At 34.2% G+C, this 17,644-nt stretch overlaps 1 protein-coding gene across 8 annotated transcripts in view; it reads right to left on the bottom strand.

Moving 5' to 3' along the window:
* CDH18 (cadherin 18) overlaps positions 1-17,644 on the bottom strand; it is a 1,512,838-nt gene that overhangs the window by 542,057 nt on the left and 953,137 nt on the right. For 2 of the 8 annotated variants that reach the window (XM_056824271.1, XM_056824269.1), the window contains one exon: positions 16,563-16,609. The exons of the other annotated variants lie outside the window; for them this stretch is intronic. The gene's annotated coding sequence lies outside the window, so the exon portion shown is untranslated. The remainder of the gene's footprint in view (positions 1-16,562; positions 16,610-17,644) is intronic. 8 annotated transcript variants of the gene reach the window in all.

Genomic DNA, 17,644 nt, shown 5'->3' with positions numbered 1-17,644 from the left:
ATATTTAGAGCAAGAAGTGAACTTAAATATCAACATGTAAAATTCTTCATTTTAAAGAAAAACAATCTAAGATCTGGAGAGCAAAAGTAAGGGAGCCCAGATTAGAATTCAAGTCCAATGACTCCAAATTTAGCACTACTTTCATTAAAAGCAGCACTGTGGTTATATGTAAAGAATGTTGGACATGGAATGAGGGGTGTGGTCTTTGAAAGAGAGAATCCACATATTTATTAGCTATACAAATTTCTTAGAATTTCAATTTCAGTACCTGTTAAATGGAGGTATAACACTTGCTTAGCAGACCTATTTCATAAGCTGAAGAAATTATTTTGCAAACCCTAAGGCAAAAATAGATATAAAACACTCTACATCTCCTACTCCATACTGGTTAAGGTAGCTAGAGATAGTCACGCAATTGTGTTAACTGGAACTACTACAATTAATGTTATTTTATCAAATGGGTCCTCCTTGATGCATACAAATCTGTTCTACTTTTTCTTCAATAACTCCCTATTAAATTCTCCGTAGTGGATTTTTTTTCTAAACCCTTTTTCTCTCCCAAAGCCACTGATATTACTCCTTTTTAATAAAATATTCAGCACAGGACCTGGCACACAATATAGCTACTTAATAAATTTGTGTTCTTTTTCCATCTCCTCCCACAACTTTGGTAATAGAAAGAATATCTTGCTTTAAACAAAGCCAAGAAAATCAAGACCATTAAATTTTAGCTATCTTTTCTCCAGTTTTCTAATTCAAATTTGCTTAATTTTTCTTTTTCTCCCTTCTTTGCTCTGAAAAGGGGGTAGTTCTTCCTAAAACTAATAATTGTGCTCATGATTCCACCCTTTCCTCCTCCATCCTCCATGAATTTGACTTTTTCATCATTTCCTCTCTCTTTTTAATATTTAAAGTTTTAATGTCCACTGGCTACTTCTCTATCACCTCCAAATATATACAGTTGTTTCTTTCCTTTAAAAAAAACAGTCGAGAAAGATAAACTAGTGTGGGAGGGAGGAAGAATGCTAAATACTAAAAGGCATACCTGCTACATAGAGGAGCTTATATTTAGCATTCTTTCCTTCTCCTACATCAGCTCATCTTTCTGGACTGATCTGTGTCCTTGTAAAATCAGTCTATTTCCTATTCCTTATACATGACATTCTCTTCTGACTCCATGGCTCTTTATTTGTCCTTCTTTGAATCTCTTACTCCTCTTACAATTCAAATACTGCCTCCTTTAAGAAGATTTCCCGGATTTGGGAAGATTAGGATACTGCCATATCCTAAGCAAGAAGGATGGGGAGACCTTAAGCATTGGTACACACAGTTCAGTGTAGAAAGTGACCCTCGAATACTGCTGCTACATGTGAACCACCATAGTGACCACAAACATTATCCATCTTCGTGGAGACCATAAATCCATTCCTGGAAAGACTGATGTCCTAGTAGATGTAGCAGGATGAAGTCTAGTATGTGTATAGTTCAACTAAGATGTAATCAATTTGAAATATATATTTTTCTTGTTAAGTTGTTGATAAATTCAATTGTTATAACTACCAAAACATAAAATATAACACAATAGAATACAAATAAACTGTTCAGATTCAGAAGACCTTAGGCTAAATGAGAATGAAAGTGCTATCATAAAAATACTGTCAAGGTACTCTAAATTTTTGTGTGTTAGAGAAGAGATCAGAGATCTTAACTACCTTTCAGGATCACTCTCTTCCCATTTTATTTCCTGAATTAACTTGATAGAGTAATTCAAACACAAACAATATAGGCAGACATTTCCCTACAGAATATAAAAGTTGATACTGTAACTATATGGGTTGGGCACCTTCCAGCTCAAACACTCTAAACCCTAGATATTCTTTCCTACTTTAAATGTTCCACCCCAGATCACTAAGGAAGCAATAGTCTCTTATCTTCTTTAGGTATTCAGTTTCACACCATTTTACAACAAATGCTGTCTTTTATTCCTTCCATAATAACAATATATCTAAGTATTTTAAGAAAACAACAAATATGTATTGATTAGTTGGAAGTACAGTAAAACTTGGCATCAAAAGTCTTGGAAAAGGATGGGGATAGTATGGTAAAAAAATAGAGAATTGGTAATGAAAGACAAAAATATACTTAAAGATAGAGGCATTGATTCAACCTGGTGGCCAAAATTTAAAAATTATTTTTTCTTTGAATTGAATATAGAATCTTTCTACGAAAAATTGTAGAATATTCAAAGTTGAAAGCAACCTCAAAGAGGCCATCCTGACCTATCCATACCTAAAAAAGAATATGCTCTAAAATATAACTGAGAAATGCTCATCCAAAGCCTCATAGAAGGATCAACAACCCAGTATTTTTACATGTAGTTTGTTCCACATTTCAATAACTGTTTAGAAGTTTTTTAGTTAGTTTTTTTTTCATTGCCCCCTGGCCATGATGTATCCCTCTGCAATTGCAATTTCTGATTCAAAGTACTGCCCTTTGAGTCCAACCTGAACAAATTAATTTCCTCCTCCAGAAGACTTCAAGTTCCTAAAGACTATGATCACATCCCTCTTAAGTCTTGTCTTCCTAAAGCCAATTTCTCCTCATTCTTTCAATTGATCCTCATCATAAGAACTTGTCAGTTCTTAACACCCTTTAGTATGCTGGTTATCATTCCACAGATATTCTGGAAGTCTTTCTAAAAGGGTGACCCTCAGAAATTAGTATAACTCCACTGTGGTTTGATCAGGGCAGAGAAAAGCAGGGCAATTATTTCCCTTGTCCTAGATAGTAGACCTTTTTTAATAGCATAGCCCAAGATGATGTTTAGTTTTTTTTCATTCTTCAATTTCACTCTGAACATTCATTTCACCAAAAACTTGTATCATTTCATGAGTTACTTATTTTTTGTCATGCTCCTTCCATTATGTAATTGAAGTTGGGATTTTTTGGTACTTAAGATATAATTTTTTTTGTTTAGATCTCTCACAATCTTCCTATTTGATTCAGCCCAATATTTTAGTTTGCTAAGATTACTAGATCCAGATTTTGAGCTTTTCCAGCTTGACAGGACCCAATATTTAAGACTACAGGTTACTTCTAAGGTATTATGGTGGTATTCTATTGGAAGCATAGTTTCAGTACCTTAGAAGGAACAAAGGAAGGAAGTATTTATTAAGTGCCTACTCTCTGCTGGGCACTTCATTAAAAGCAACAAATGTTATCTCATTTTGTCTTCATTATACCTTGAGAAGTGATGTGTTATATTTTGCCAAGAGCATGATATAGATGTAAGTCGCTGTTAAATGCCACCAACTATAAAATGATTTTAACATAAGCCTTTTAACAATCAATATATGTGTATATTCTGAGGAATAGTAGACAGGGTATATAATATATATATATGTATATATATATATATTTGCCATTTAATTTAGTTCAGTTCAATTTATAAATAGAAAAGAAAATTCTGAATTAGGAATCCATTAAAAACAAGGTCAAAGCGTTTTACTGAAGGGCATCTTTAACTAATTAAAGGAAAATGACTCATTTTGTTACTTATGATTGTACCATCTCATTATCATATGCAATTATTAAACTATTAAGTCATCTATGTTTAATTTCCAATTTATCACTATGAATTATATCCTGAGAAGAAAAACTTGTTCTTTGTAAAGTGAGTTTCATAGGTTGCAGAGTGTTTATTTCTCTTCAATGCACCATTTTTATGTGAAATAAAGCATAGGCTGTCAGTTGAATATGTTGAAATATGTAATTTTTAGGCCTTTTATGGGGAATTATATGAATAGAACATCTTTTCCTATATATTTCCAACTGACAGTCAATGCAAAGTAAAATTATAGCTAGTTTGATCCTCTATCCTACTGAAAAGTCTTAAAATAAATTCTTAGCAGGGTCACCTGCTTCAGACCATCTCTTGATATAAAAGACTATTAACAAAATTGTTTTCACAAAAGCTTTGATGATTTTGGCAGTTGTGCATTTAAGGTATACTTAAAACCTTTTTATTTAGCAGACTGAAAACAAATGAAAAGGAAAATAACTACTACCATCCCCACCCCCACTTGACAAATTAGAAACATGATGAAAAAGTTTTTAAAATAGCAATGTAAAATGGAAGTTTCCCTCCCCCAGCATGTTTAATATTTAAAAGTTAAACTCATTGTTCTTTATTCTCAGGATGAACCGTGAGCAAAAAAAAGTTGAGAGTTTAGCATATCAATATATGTCTGAATAAAATTGTTAATAAATCAAACAACTTCCCTACCATATTTTCTTATTGTGTAAGGAAAATTAAATACTTTTTCTTCTCTTTATCTCTCTGCACAGTGAATAAAGAATACAAGGACACAAGTCATAACCTTAGAAATACAACTAATCCAAAAAATCACAAAGAATATGTTATATTTATATAACATTTATTTTATTAATAAGCTGTGATTTTAATAACTTTTCAATGAATTGCTAATCATTTTTTTTATACAACAGTGAGAATATTAGTACTTCAGCTCTGGAAGGGATATTTAAGATCATGTAATCCAATGTTTCCTTGATAAAGTCTTAGAACTTGGGAGCTTTCACCAGTTCTCCTATTCCCTACCTCACTCTTCCCCCCAACACTGTCCTTATCTTTTTGTCATCCCTTCACTTTGGAGCAAGTTTGCTTGAGACTTCGGGTCACGAGCAGTTTTATCTACTGGTTTCTAACTATAACTGCATTCAGTAACTCTCAAGGGCCCAAGGAGAGAATAAAAATTCTTCTTCTGATTCCTGAAAAAATAATCCATCAGTCTCATGAATGTTTAAAAAGATTTCCTTTTAAAAAGTCACAGAAAGTAAAAGAGGTTTATTTTTTTAAAGGCAATAATGTTTTGAGAATATCTTCATTTATAGGAAACTGGGAGTACTCTTAAATCTTGTCATGTTTTATGTTATTAGTTAAATTTTTGCTGTTTCACTACTTTGTCTGGGAAGTTTGTTGTCTCAGATTTTATAGAATCTGTTTCCTAAAACTTTCCTCCCATGACAAGAGGTGACTAATCATTGGTGAGCATCTCTTTTCAACTCCTCTGTACATTCCCCTGCATGACTTCCTTGAGACCAATGGTTCTGGACACAGAAAGAGTCCTCTGTCTCCATTTACCACATCAGTTCCTTTAATAAAAATGATATCTTTATTGGAGTCCCACCCTGCTCCCCATTTTGGGTCTCAGGCCTTGTGAGCCATTCTTCACTAAGTCTTCTTTTTTTTACCTTTCAGCGTTGGCTCTATCATGTCTCTCCTTTATTCTGGTGGGTGGAATTGACACTTCAACTAATTCTAGACTGGCTCATTGTTCACAAGTGAAATTATTTCTTTCACCATGAATATCTTTTCTCAATCCCTCTTAGCTCTTTTTAATCCTAGACATCCAAACATTGCTCCAGCATAGGTTACTTTTTTTCCCTTTCCAAAATGGAACTTCTCTGTATTTCTGAACCTGCACTTCTTGATAGTGTTTGCTCAAAATCCAGTCTCCCTGATAAATGTGGACTGATGGATGAGAATTATGAGGGGGCAGCTGTAGCTCAGTGGATTGAGAGCCAGGTCTAGAGACGGGAGGTCTTAGGTTCAAATCTGGGCTCAGACACTTCCCAGCTGTATGACCCTGGGCAAGTCACTTAACCCCCATTGTCTAGCCCTTACTGCTCTTCTGCCTTGGAACCAATATACAGTATTGATTCTAAGATGGAGGGGAAGGGTTTAAAAAAAAGAAGAATTATGAGAGTCTATCACCAACTTGTATTGATGAATCCTTGCTATTTGCAATCCTTATCAGGGTTTTAAATGGATCATATGCTTTTTTTTTTTTAATAATAAAATAATGCTTGAGCTTTGGTGGTTACAAAAAAATAAATGTATATAATTAAATGTTACATATGTTTCTAATTTTCCCCATTCCTTTTTCAAATGATAAAATTTAGTCCCAGAGGTGCCCATAGTCTAACATCTAGTTTGCAAGTAAAAACAGTGAAATATTGATTTCTGGAATGAGTCTATTACATTTTCTACTGTAGTCATTCATCATTCTTCCTCCTTTCTCACCAATCCCCTCCATTAATAAGTGATTTTTTACCATAAAATGCAGTAACACTTAAAAGTAATACATCATAAATCATAGATTTAGTATAAACTTTTAACTAAGGATCCCCAAAAGTGTTTTGAACAAAATAACTTAGTCTCAGTTTTTGTGATAATTTGGCACATAATTGAAATCTTTCCTCATTTACCAAATAATGAGTTGAGCAATAGCTCTCCAGGCCACAGGAGATAATTTACACTAATAGAAGCAAGCAATGGCAGGGCTAGAAATCAAGTATTTATTTTTAAATCATTATTTGCAATGAATTTCAGGATTTGAATCCGAATGTTTCTCAAATATGCTAGGCTTGAAATGAAAAAAGCAAAACTAGACTGTAAAGAACTTCTTTTATAGGAAATGGAAAATTGTAAGGCTTTTTTTTTTTCCATTTGCCTCTCAAATTTTTGCAGTCTCTACTACATAATCATAATAGAAAGCATCACCCCAGGGACTTCCTAAGCATATCTACTTTGTAACCAACCCCTTTCTCACTTTGATCTGGCTTTTTTTAAACACACTTCTCTAAGATTAGGGGAATAATTGTGTTTTACTTTAAAATATATTTTCTGGTAGCTAAAGCTCTTACTGGTTTTACAAGACACATTATGAAGAAAAGTAACCAGAATAGGAGAACACATAAACATAGCTATAGAACAGATACGAAAGACAAACTGCATTGAAAACAATTGCCACACTTTCCTCTTTCCTTTCATTTTTTTCTAATCATGTGAGTATACTCTACGGCTAACCTGTATTTGATTAACTTTATCAGAAGTGTATGGCTTTGCATGTATTGAGTACTTAATAATTATTTGCTATATTCAATTGTCCTTTTTTGGAAATAGTGAATATTTTAAAAATTGATTAATATGTAAGCACCAGAGAGTATAAAAGAAAGTCAGGGCCAGATTTAATTAAAAAATAAAAATATATTCTTGTTGCTATCTTGTTTTTGCATAATTTATATCTCTTATTTTTTCTGCCTTCCTACTTTTCCAAAAAGTCTACCTTCCTACAAATCACCCTCATTTCTCCTTTAATTTTTGCAACATATTGAAAAATTAACAAAGGTATCAAAAACAGTCTGATATTATTTTCCATATTCAGTTCTGCAAAAAAATATGATAGGAAGAATTACCTTATAATATTTCTTCTTTGAGGCCAAGTTAGGGCACTAAATTTCACATTTAGTTTTTTATTGTTTTGTTCTTTTTTATTACATTATTCTCATCTTTGTATATGTTTACTTCACTTTCTTTCAATTCATGTCTTCCCAAATTTGTTGCTTTATTCCTCCTCGTACTCCCCTTTCTCTCTGTCTCTGTCTGTCTCCCTCTCTTTCTCTCTCTCTTTCTTTCATTCTTGCTCTCTTCTTCCCCTCCTCTTTTCCTCTTCCCCTTTCCCCCTCCATGTATGTGTATGTGTGTGTACACCAGGAATTGTTTAGCCATTCTATATTTGATTTGCCAATATTTTATTTCCATTTCCTTGCTACTACAAAAGGTGATATTATGAATATTGTTTGTTTGGATGAACTCTTTTAAATCATTTATTAACTTTGGATTATATGTAGTGTAGTGGAACCTGTGTTAAAGAATATGGACATTTTAATACTTTTCTTAGCAAAATTCCAGAATATTTTTCAGAATAGTTGAATGATTTCAATGTTCTACCAAGAGTGTATTAGTCTGTTCTTCTTTTCATTATTTTTCCAACATCATGTATTTTTAAATTAGGCTTCGATTTTAAAAATTCATTATTATTTTTTCTTGAAGATCAACATTCTCTCCTTTGAATTTCTGCCTCCCTTTCATTGAAAAAAATACAAGTACAAAAAATTCTCATATTTATCATTTCCCATCCCATATATTCTGTACTCTGAGTACATCACCTCTATAGCGTGAAGATTGGAATTAGCTATCTCCTGTTTTGTAACAATGAAGATCATCAAGGATGTTTTTGGAACTTTGCATTACTCCACCCTACTTTCTATACAAAATCGGGAATGTCTGTAAACATGCATGAAGATTGAGTGTTTAGGTGGATGGCTTTTGATAGAGAAATTGACAAATGAGAAACAGCTGACAGACCCCTGGCCTGTCCTAAGTCAAGCTTAGGCTATGATTGGTGCAGAAGAGATACAGGAAAGGGGGGTAGAGTTGTCTAGGTTTTTTTTTTTCATGGGGCTTCCTTTTGGCTGTCTCTTTTCCCAGGAAAGGTGGCTCTGACTGGTAGCATGTTAAGTGTTCAGACATCTTGGCATGGTGACAGCTATTTGTCTGGGTTTTGGTGGTGAGTTTGTACTTGAGCTGATTCAGGTTCAGGCATCTTGGCTGAGCTCTCTTGGAATGAAGACTGATTCCTTCCTCCTTCACTCTCCAAACCCTTACCTTTCTAGAGTCTCTTGTCTTCCTCCTGGCACAAGCCAGGTGGGAGAAATCCTACACTCTTTCCTTCTTCCTTCTTCTTAATTTCTTTCCACTCTATTAATTAAATCACCACAAATTTCCAGCTGTCTTGGGTATTTTTTTTTATATTTGGGATATTCATGGCAACCAAATAATTAATATAGTTTAGGTCACAATGCTAAAATTATCCATTACAGTTTTTGGCAACCACGAAGGGATGATATGGAACATGGAATTTGGGAGTTATCCCCAAGCAAGAATATATCTGATTTAGGACAGAATCATTAAATGACTTCCTCTATCTGAATCAATATGTGCTGGCAGGCCAAAGCGAGGAATAATTTCTTTTAAAAGTACTTTAGCAACAGAAGGTGCTATGGCTCGGGTCACAGGAAATGCTTCTGGCCATCTGGTCAGTTGATCTACTATGACTAGACAAAATTTATAATGTCCAGCCTTTGAAATTGTTATGAAATCTATCTGAAGGTGCTCAAAAGATGTGTAAGTCAGAGGATACTCACCAAAGGCTTTGCCACTAAAGGCATGTTGGTTATATGCTTGGCAGGTAGGCTGTACACACTTTAGAGGGGCTATCCATACTCTCTTAACAGAGTCCACGATGCCCTTGGTGCCAAAGTGACCATTTTTATGAATAGATTGGCAGATTTGGTGATAGAAACTTCTAGGGAGCAGGGGTTTTCCTTCAGATGGCACCCATACTCCATTAATTTGTTTTGCTTTGAATTTTTGCTTCCATTTTTCCACTTTCTTTTCATTATAGGAAAGTGATAAATTTAAGTCATCAGTGGTTGTTAATGTTAAAATTAATTCAGGCCCTTCTATGGCTGCTAGCTTTGCAGCAGCTTCTGCTCAATCATTTCCCCTAGAGACAAGGTCAGGGCCACCTGTATGGGCAGAGCAATGAAGTAGAGCTAGGGCTTTGGGCAGCTGGAGAGCAGAATGAACTTCATTAATAGTTTCTGCATTAGCTGTAGATTTTCCAGCTGAGGATAAAAATCCTCTCTGGAGCCATAGCATCCCAGCGGAGTGACAAATGCCAAAAGCATATCTAGACCGTATAAACTGTTGCCTTTTTATCCTTGGCAATTATACAGGTATGTTTCAGAGCTGTGAGTTCTGACCTAATATTAGAGCTAATACTAGAGGGCTAATATTAGAGGGCAGCGAAGCTGACCACTCAGTGGAAAATTCTGTGACTACAGCAGCTCCAGTGTAGCGTATGCCATCCCTCATAAAAGAGGAACCATTAGTAAATAAGACCAGATCTGGACTAGATTTGGAGTTAGGTAGTTTTGTTTCTTTATGACTGCTATATAAATGTTGTGGGCCATTGTGTTGATCAGAGTTCCTAAGTCTTTCAAAGTCTAATATTAAATATTCTTATATTTTAAAACCTGTCAGTTAATGATGTGTGAGGTAATTTGGTTGCATATTTCTCTTGTTATTAATGATTTGCATAATCCTTTATAGAGTCATTATTAGTATGTAATTATTTTTTTGAGAACTATATATTTATATAATTTGTCACTTATGTATGAGGAATTGATTTTCAGACCATATTTAATTTGTACACTATATTGCTCACCTCTGAACTAATCAAGAGTTAATTTCAAGTAGTACTGTCTTTACTTATATAATTCATCTCTGGCTCCACTTAAAGTTCTGATCATTCAAGAATCTTGTGGGGAGAGAGCTGACATGTGGCAGGTAGGCTGGTCTACCTAACATTTGCAAGATTTGTGGTTTATGTTTGATCTTCAATTGAAAAACTGTAATAGGAAGGAATGACATAAAATATCAGGAGCCATCATGAATGGCTGCTTAAGAGGAGCCATCAAAACTATTACAGAATGGCTCTAAGAGACCCTATGCCATGATCTTGGCCATAAGACAAGGGAGATGTTCTGAGTTCAACTATCGGTCATATTGAATTCTTGCTGCTGAACAAAATTGATTTCGTAGATATGGTTATTCCTTCCTCCATTTCTCCCACCCCAAGGAGAAATCATTTATGCAAATCACTTCCTTTTTCTCACTTTCTGCTCCCATTTTTTTCCTCCAACAGTGCTGTCAGAACCTTCTAGCGAATCCATTATTTTACAAGTTACTATAGCAAAAAGAAACAAAAGTACTCTACCAAGGAGCCAGCATTGTAGCAGTGAACTTTGCCTAGTTTAAGCATGGGTTGTCTTCAGAAAAGAGGCAGCTTAATGGTATAGTGTATAGAGTTCTAGACCTGGGGTCAAGAGGACCAAAGTTAAAATTCAGCCTGAGACACTAGCTATGTGACTCTGAGAAAGTCACTTAACCTCTGTCACCTGAATTTCCTCATCTATAAAATGGGAATAATTAGATATAGCATCTCTCTCTTTCCAGATTTTTTCTAGACTGGTAGAACTTGCCAAGAATTTGTACTCTGTTAGCACAGTCTACAAAGAGACCAGGATCCCATTGACATCATGAAAAAACATCAGAGGAGGTCTTTAATAGTATACTCACTGATATTGATTAAAAGGTTTAAATGACTTCTGCCTCTGTATCCCATGCTTAGCACAGTAACTGGAACATAGTAGGTGTTTATATGTTTACTCACTAACTAATGCATCCTTATGCCTAATTCTACTCCCTTGGAATAAGCTTGGTAGCATGGCAACCACAATGTGTAGATGTTGTAGGTGGCTGCCCATGGGGGTGTTGGATTGAAACTTGTCCAAATTCATTTCACAAACAGTCAGTCATAATGCCTATAATTCTCTTCATTAGAATCACACTTTGCAGTTTAGACATAATTGCACAGCCCAGCTTGGCATCCATAAGATCAGTGGAGACTCCCAAGAGAGACAGCATGTTGGAAAGTAGAGATGTGATGCCCAGCAGAGAGCAGAATAATGACATCCCCAGAGGACATCAGTAGATCTGCTGCATCAGATATCAGTTCTCCAGTGATATATGCTTCCCTGTTCCCATGTGTGTGTTCTGGCCACATGCTATCTATATTTCTGTCTCCTGCATATGTTTCTGGAGTGTATCTATGCTCAGGATACATGCCTTCCCTAGTGGCAACATGGTACCATTTGACAAAGGATGCCAGAAGTATACATGGGGCGGATCTGTTTCTGTCATTTTATTCACTATGTTGTTTGATTAAAGCTTCTTTTGTTTTAATCTGAGTTTTCAGTACACCTAATAAAAGCATATAAAACCGTGGGCACTTATGAACAGTGGTTATGACTGAGGGCTTATCCACAAAGCATGAGCAACCTTTTTTTTTTTTTTGGTGGGGGGGAGAAGCTTCAGCATTAGAACAATTCCATAGAGTTTCCTCCTAAAAACTCTTTGAAGTAGGTAAAGCAAATAATTAGCTCTCCTTTATAGGAGCTTCATTTTACATTGTGATTCAGATAGGTTAAATGATTGGCCAAAGTCACATAGCCAGTATGTTAGTGGTATTGATTTTGAATCCAGATCTTTTTTAGTCTAAATTCAGGGAAATCAACAATAGCTCCCACTAAATTTGTTATGGGTGTCTTAAATCCAGTCACTTGCACATTTTTTTTCATTTTTCTCTTTTTAAGAATACAATTGTTTTGATCTTTTATTGCTAGAAAAGTTAAAAAGATTCTCATATTCATAGAAGGATGAATTCTATAAAAATTAATTCTAAACATATTTAGCTGAAATTTATATGTATATACATATATAATGTCTATTAAAAAAAGATATAGCAAAGTATTTGCCACCACTATTTTTTCCCTCAAAAAATAAAATAAAATCAGACCCTAGCATCAATAGATCCAGAATTTAAAACCCTGACTCTTCAGGGAGATTGTGGACTTCAAACAGATTTTTTAATACTTCTGTATTACAGAAGTAAAAATTTTCAGATACTAGTTGACTGGCTTATTCCTCATTCAGAGTTAGGCATAAATCAAAATGTAGAGAAGAATCAGGAATCAAATGGGAAGAGACTTTTATATTTCTACTGTGCCAAGGAGGACTCAAAATTAGCATCTTTCATAAATAGAAAAAAAGAGAGACAGAGAGAAATCTGGGTAAGCAAAAAGGATAAAAAACTTTAAAAATTTATGAGTGTGTTGTTTTTGATAAATCTTAAGCATATATTTTATCTAAATATTTATTGTAAAAAATAAGCTTTTCAAATATATTTTGCTGCTGACTATTCGATTATTTCACATAGCCAAGTAAAAGACAGAAATACCTTGTAAAAATGCTTACTGACTATGACAAATCTATATCATTACTTAAAAATAATTTCAAATTTAAAATGTCAAGATATTTAAATGAGTATACAATCACTATGTAACAGAAAAACAGAGGAAAATAAAAAATTCTGTATTCATTTAGAATTTTCAAAATAATTCCTGTGATCTAAGTTATAAAAATCTTTCCTTCTACAGGAAGCCTTTTCCTATTCTCCCTTAATTCTAATGCTTTCCCTCTAATGATTATCCCAATTTATCCTATACTTAGAATTTTTTTTGCACAGGTATTTGAAGTTTATCTCCTCTTTTAGACTGTGTGACCTCCTGTAGAGCAAAAAGATCATTTCTTATTTTTTGTTGTATCACCAGCATATAGAATAATACTTGGTATATAGTAGGCACAAAATAAATACTTTTTTTACTAACTGACTAATTTCCCTTTAAATCGCTAGCTGAGAAGGAGAAGGATAATGCTGGAAAAATCATTCTGGAGATTAGGGAAGAAACACATTTTGATCGATTTTAAACTTTGCTCTCTTCTCTTAGGCTAATCCAATATTAGTGAAAATGAAGAAGCTGCGTTAATTTGGGTTAAAGTGTCTGACATGCTTATATAAATTCTTTATGTTGCAAAGAATTTAGGCCTTTCTTTTGAACCTGGACCAGACTTGGGAGATGTTTATGTTTTGATAACTTTCTCTATATTGTCTACAGACCAAGTGTCCTTGGATAATGCACCTGGGCCCCACCTCTGATAATGTTTTCCTCTTTGCTTCTGATGCTCATGATATTGGCTTCAAGAATATTAACTTGACTCTTAAGACCTATATTGTTTATTCTGACTATAGTTCCAGACAACCAGCAAAGTACCATTTCTTGGAGTACAGGTTGAAATTTTCTTCACCCAATAACTTCTTATTAACACTGGGAACAAATCAAAGAAATCCTGTTGGATATCTTAAAGCCTATCATAATATGTCTCCAATATACCTTTCAAGCATCTTGAAAATTATTTTCCTTCATCTAAATTCTAGCCAATATGAATTCCCTGCCATTTTGCATATTTTATTTCTGCTTCAATGACTTCTCATAGGTTGTTCATCATTCCTTCAAGTTATCTTTATTTTCTTAGCGTGTCTATGCATCTAAGTATCTATTTATACATCTTCAATCATGATAACAATAATAGCTAAAATTTTGAGGTTTATAAAGCATTCTCTATTTATATAAGTACATATAAATAAAACATGTACACATGCATAAAACATTCTATACACATGTGTATATATCTAGATTGGGTATATCCAGATATACATATATATGTGTGTAAACATGTCTATTTCAAAAACACATTTGATATAGACATGTACATGTTATTTCCCCTATATTATCTCCTTGAGGGTAACAGTTTCCTTTGTCTTTGCATTTATAGTGTTAGCACATAGTAGGCCCTCAATTCTTGTCCATGGAGTAATTGATTAGTAATCTAATGATCACTCTTTTTTCCTGGCAATACTCTCTTTTATATACTTTCATGATGTTTTTTGTTTCTCATTCTTCTCCTAACTGGTTGACCATTCTTCTTAGTCACCTTTGCCAAGTCTTCATCCAGCTTACAACAAGAAACTATGGTTATTTCCCCAGGCTCCGTACTGGGAGCTGTTTTGTTCTCCTTCTATACTATAACTTGTGAACTCATTAGGTCCCATAGGCTTAATTATCATCTATATTCAGATGATTCCTATATGTATTTATATAACCTCAACCTAGACTAGAGTCTTACATCACAACTGACTTTTCAACATTTTGAATTGAATTCCCACAGGCATCTCAAATCACCATGTCTAAAACAGAGAATTATTTTTTCTCAAAAACCTCTCATGTTCCAAACTTCCCAATTTTTAGTACCATAAAAGGTACCATAATAGTCTTAATCATTGATAAATATTCCCTTCTCTCAACTCACACAGCCAACATCTTAGTGCTCTTATCTACTTAAAAATATGGCGCCATATTGGTGTGATGATAAAATATAAGACCCTTAGCTTGGCTTTAGAAGTCATTCACAAATTTTCTCCTTTTCTTTCTAGTTTTCTTATAATTTACTCTGCTCCATATGTTCTATGATCCAGCCACATTAGGTGTTTTTTTCTATTCCTGGTATGTGACATTCCATGTTCTGACTCTGCTGTTTCACTGTCCAAACACCTAGAATTATTCCCCTTCTCAAACTAGTCTACCAATTTCCTTGGCTCCCTTGAAAACTCAATTCAAATCCCACAACTAGCAGAAATCCTTCTCTTATTCCTTTTTTTTAACATTCCTCCCTTCTCCATGTTATTCCTCCCCCTCTCCCCCATGATTCCCTTCAATCTTTATTATATAAATAATATTGTTTATATACTGTCTCTCTCACTGGAGTATGAACTTTTCTAGGAAAGGGAGAGAAAATGGAGAAGGAAATGAAGAACTAGCAAATTAGATCTGAAGTGAGGGAAAGTGGATAGACAAAAAGTCATTGACATAAATCTTCCCTCAGCATACTCTATACACAACCAATGTTGAATTTGGTATCAGTCTTGGCTGCAATCTTTCTATAATTTCCATGGAAGCTAAGTGGCTCACTGCTACCTAATACATTCTCTCTCCAGGCTTCTGGTGACTTGCTTTTATGATCTCTTAGGATGGGAGTGCTAATTATTCAGTCAAATTTAGACCCTACCAGTTCTTAAGTCAAGTCAAAATTCACTGGAAATTCTAAGGGAATACTTTGCCAGAAACCAGAAGAAATGTACCTTCAGATTCCTATTCTTTTTGAGCATGTCAGGACCTATGTTATGAAGACTATATTATTCTTATAAAATCTTTGTTGACTCAAAAATTAATTTTTTCTACCATAATAAGAATCACCTAAAGGGAATGAGGGAATCTGATATTATGGTTAATTATTTCTAAAATAATAAAAAAAAACTTATGTATCTTAATACTTTGAAAGGTACATAGTATTACATAAGTGCATATGTTTTCAATAGGCTTTACCAATAAATACAAATGTCACAACCCAAAGGAGGAGCTTAGGACATAAGTTTTTTATGTGGTTTGCACAAAGTTGAGAAGCACTGTGGTGAAAATGGATTAGCCTTAGCTAGAAAAGTTGTGTGTATGTGTGGATAAAAGTTATATCAAAATGTGAGATTCCTAAATTTTTCCAAATTGCAGAAATGAAATGGGAAAACTGAGGAGCATATTGTACAAACTAAAAGCAGTAATGTACAATGATCAACTCTGAATGATTTAACTATTATCAGCAATGCAAGGATTCAGGAAAACTCCAAGGGATTCTTGGTGCAAAAGGTTACCCATAGCCATAAAAGGAGCTGACAATGTAGTCTGAATGCAGATTGCAGCATACCATTCTTCACTTTATTTTCTCTATGAATTTTTCTTAGGTATATGTGATATGTGTCTTTTCTCACAACATGGTGAACATGGAAATATGTATTGCATGGTAACACATGTATAATATATGCTTGCTGTCTTGGAGAGAAGGAAGGAAAGGAGAGAGAGGGGAAGAACATGGATAGCAAAATGTCAGAAAACAATTATTAGTAATTGTATTGACATGTATCCTGAAAATTTTTTTTAATTTTTTAAAAAGAAATAAAGAGGAAGTTATTTTGTGTATCATAGAGAAGGTTGAAGTGGAAGTTTTGTCAGGATGTGGCAAATTAGAAATTCGATAAAGCCATGCTTAGCCTTAACATATCCACCTTGTCACTGTCCTCCTCAAGAAGCTTCTACTTCTCCAAGACAGCCTCTAGAATAAAAAACAAATTAAGTATTTGTTCAATACAATTCTTTCACAGTTTAACTAGAGTCTGTCTTTTTAAATTCCTTTCATACTGCTTTCCTTGTATCATTTACCTTATATTTCAATCAAATTGGTCTCCTCCCTGTTTCCCACATATGGCATCATACCCTTAATATCTTGACTTTTTCAGAAGCTCTCTATAATGCTTGGATTCCTCTCCCTCTTGGAATCTTTGCCTTCTCTTAGGCTCAGTTCAAGTGCCGCTGCCTTTAAAAGGCTCTTAGGATTTTTCTCAAAAGTAAGAAATACGTGGCTTGTTCCATAACATGATAAACAGAGAAATATGTATTTTATGAAAATATACGTTCCACCTGCCTTCTTAGGGAGGGTGCAGTGGTTGTAGATAGGGTTAAAAAAAGAATGAGATATAATCTGGCATTAAAGTGCTCCAATTTTAAAGGTATTCCAGAAGAGATCATCAGGATAGATGTAAAAGGTAAAGATACTAAAAGAGGAGAAAAGATTCTATAAGAATAATATCTGAGGCTCTCAAGTATTATCTAAGGAAATGTGGTATGGCTTTGATGGGAGGAGAGGAGATTTAAAATCTGGAACATATTTAAATCCCATGTTATTGCAGCTTTGCCCTTCTGCTAAAAAGTCAGAATAAGTAGATTTTCTTGAATGCCTTTATTCCTGGTGCTTAAGAAGTTCCTTTCTTTAAACATAAACCAATTCTTCCCGAGGGTAAGTGGTTTGCAGCACTGTACACTGGCAATACTACTAATACAATCAGTGCCTTCTCTTTAAATACCCCTAATATGTTTGCCCTCACCTCACAAGCAAAAAAAGACAATATAAGTACTCATAATATACATCTCCCCTGCTTCTATTATATCACTTTTTTGCTTTCTTATTTTTTCTTAATATTTTTTCATTGAACAGCACTTATTAAGTGCTTGGTGAGGAAGGAAGCAACTTTAAGACACCAGTTTCTTACCAATTCAAAAAACTACTTTCATATCTTTAAAGAATCTATAT

The sequence above is a fragment of the Monodelphis domestica genome, chromosome 3, assembly GCF_027887165.1.
Source record: "Monodelphis domestica isolate mMonDom1 chromosome 3, mMonDom1.pri, whole genome shotgun sequence".
Taxonomy (NCBI): domain Eukaryota; kingdom Metazoa; phylum Chordata; class Mammalia; order Didelphimorphia; family Didelphidae; genus Monodelphis; species Monodelphis domestica.
This window is presented reverse-complemented; position numbering and strand designations above follow the sequence as displayed.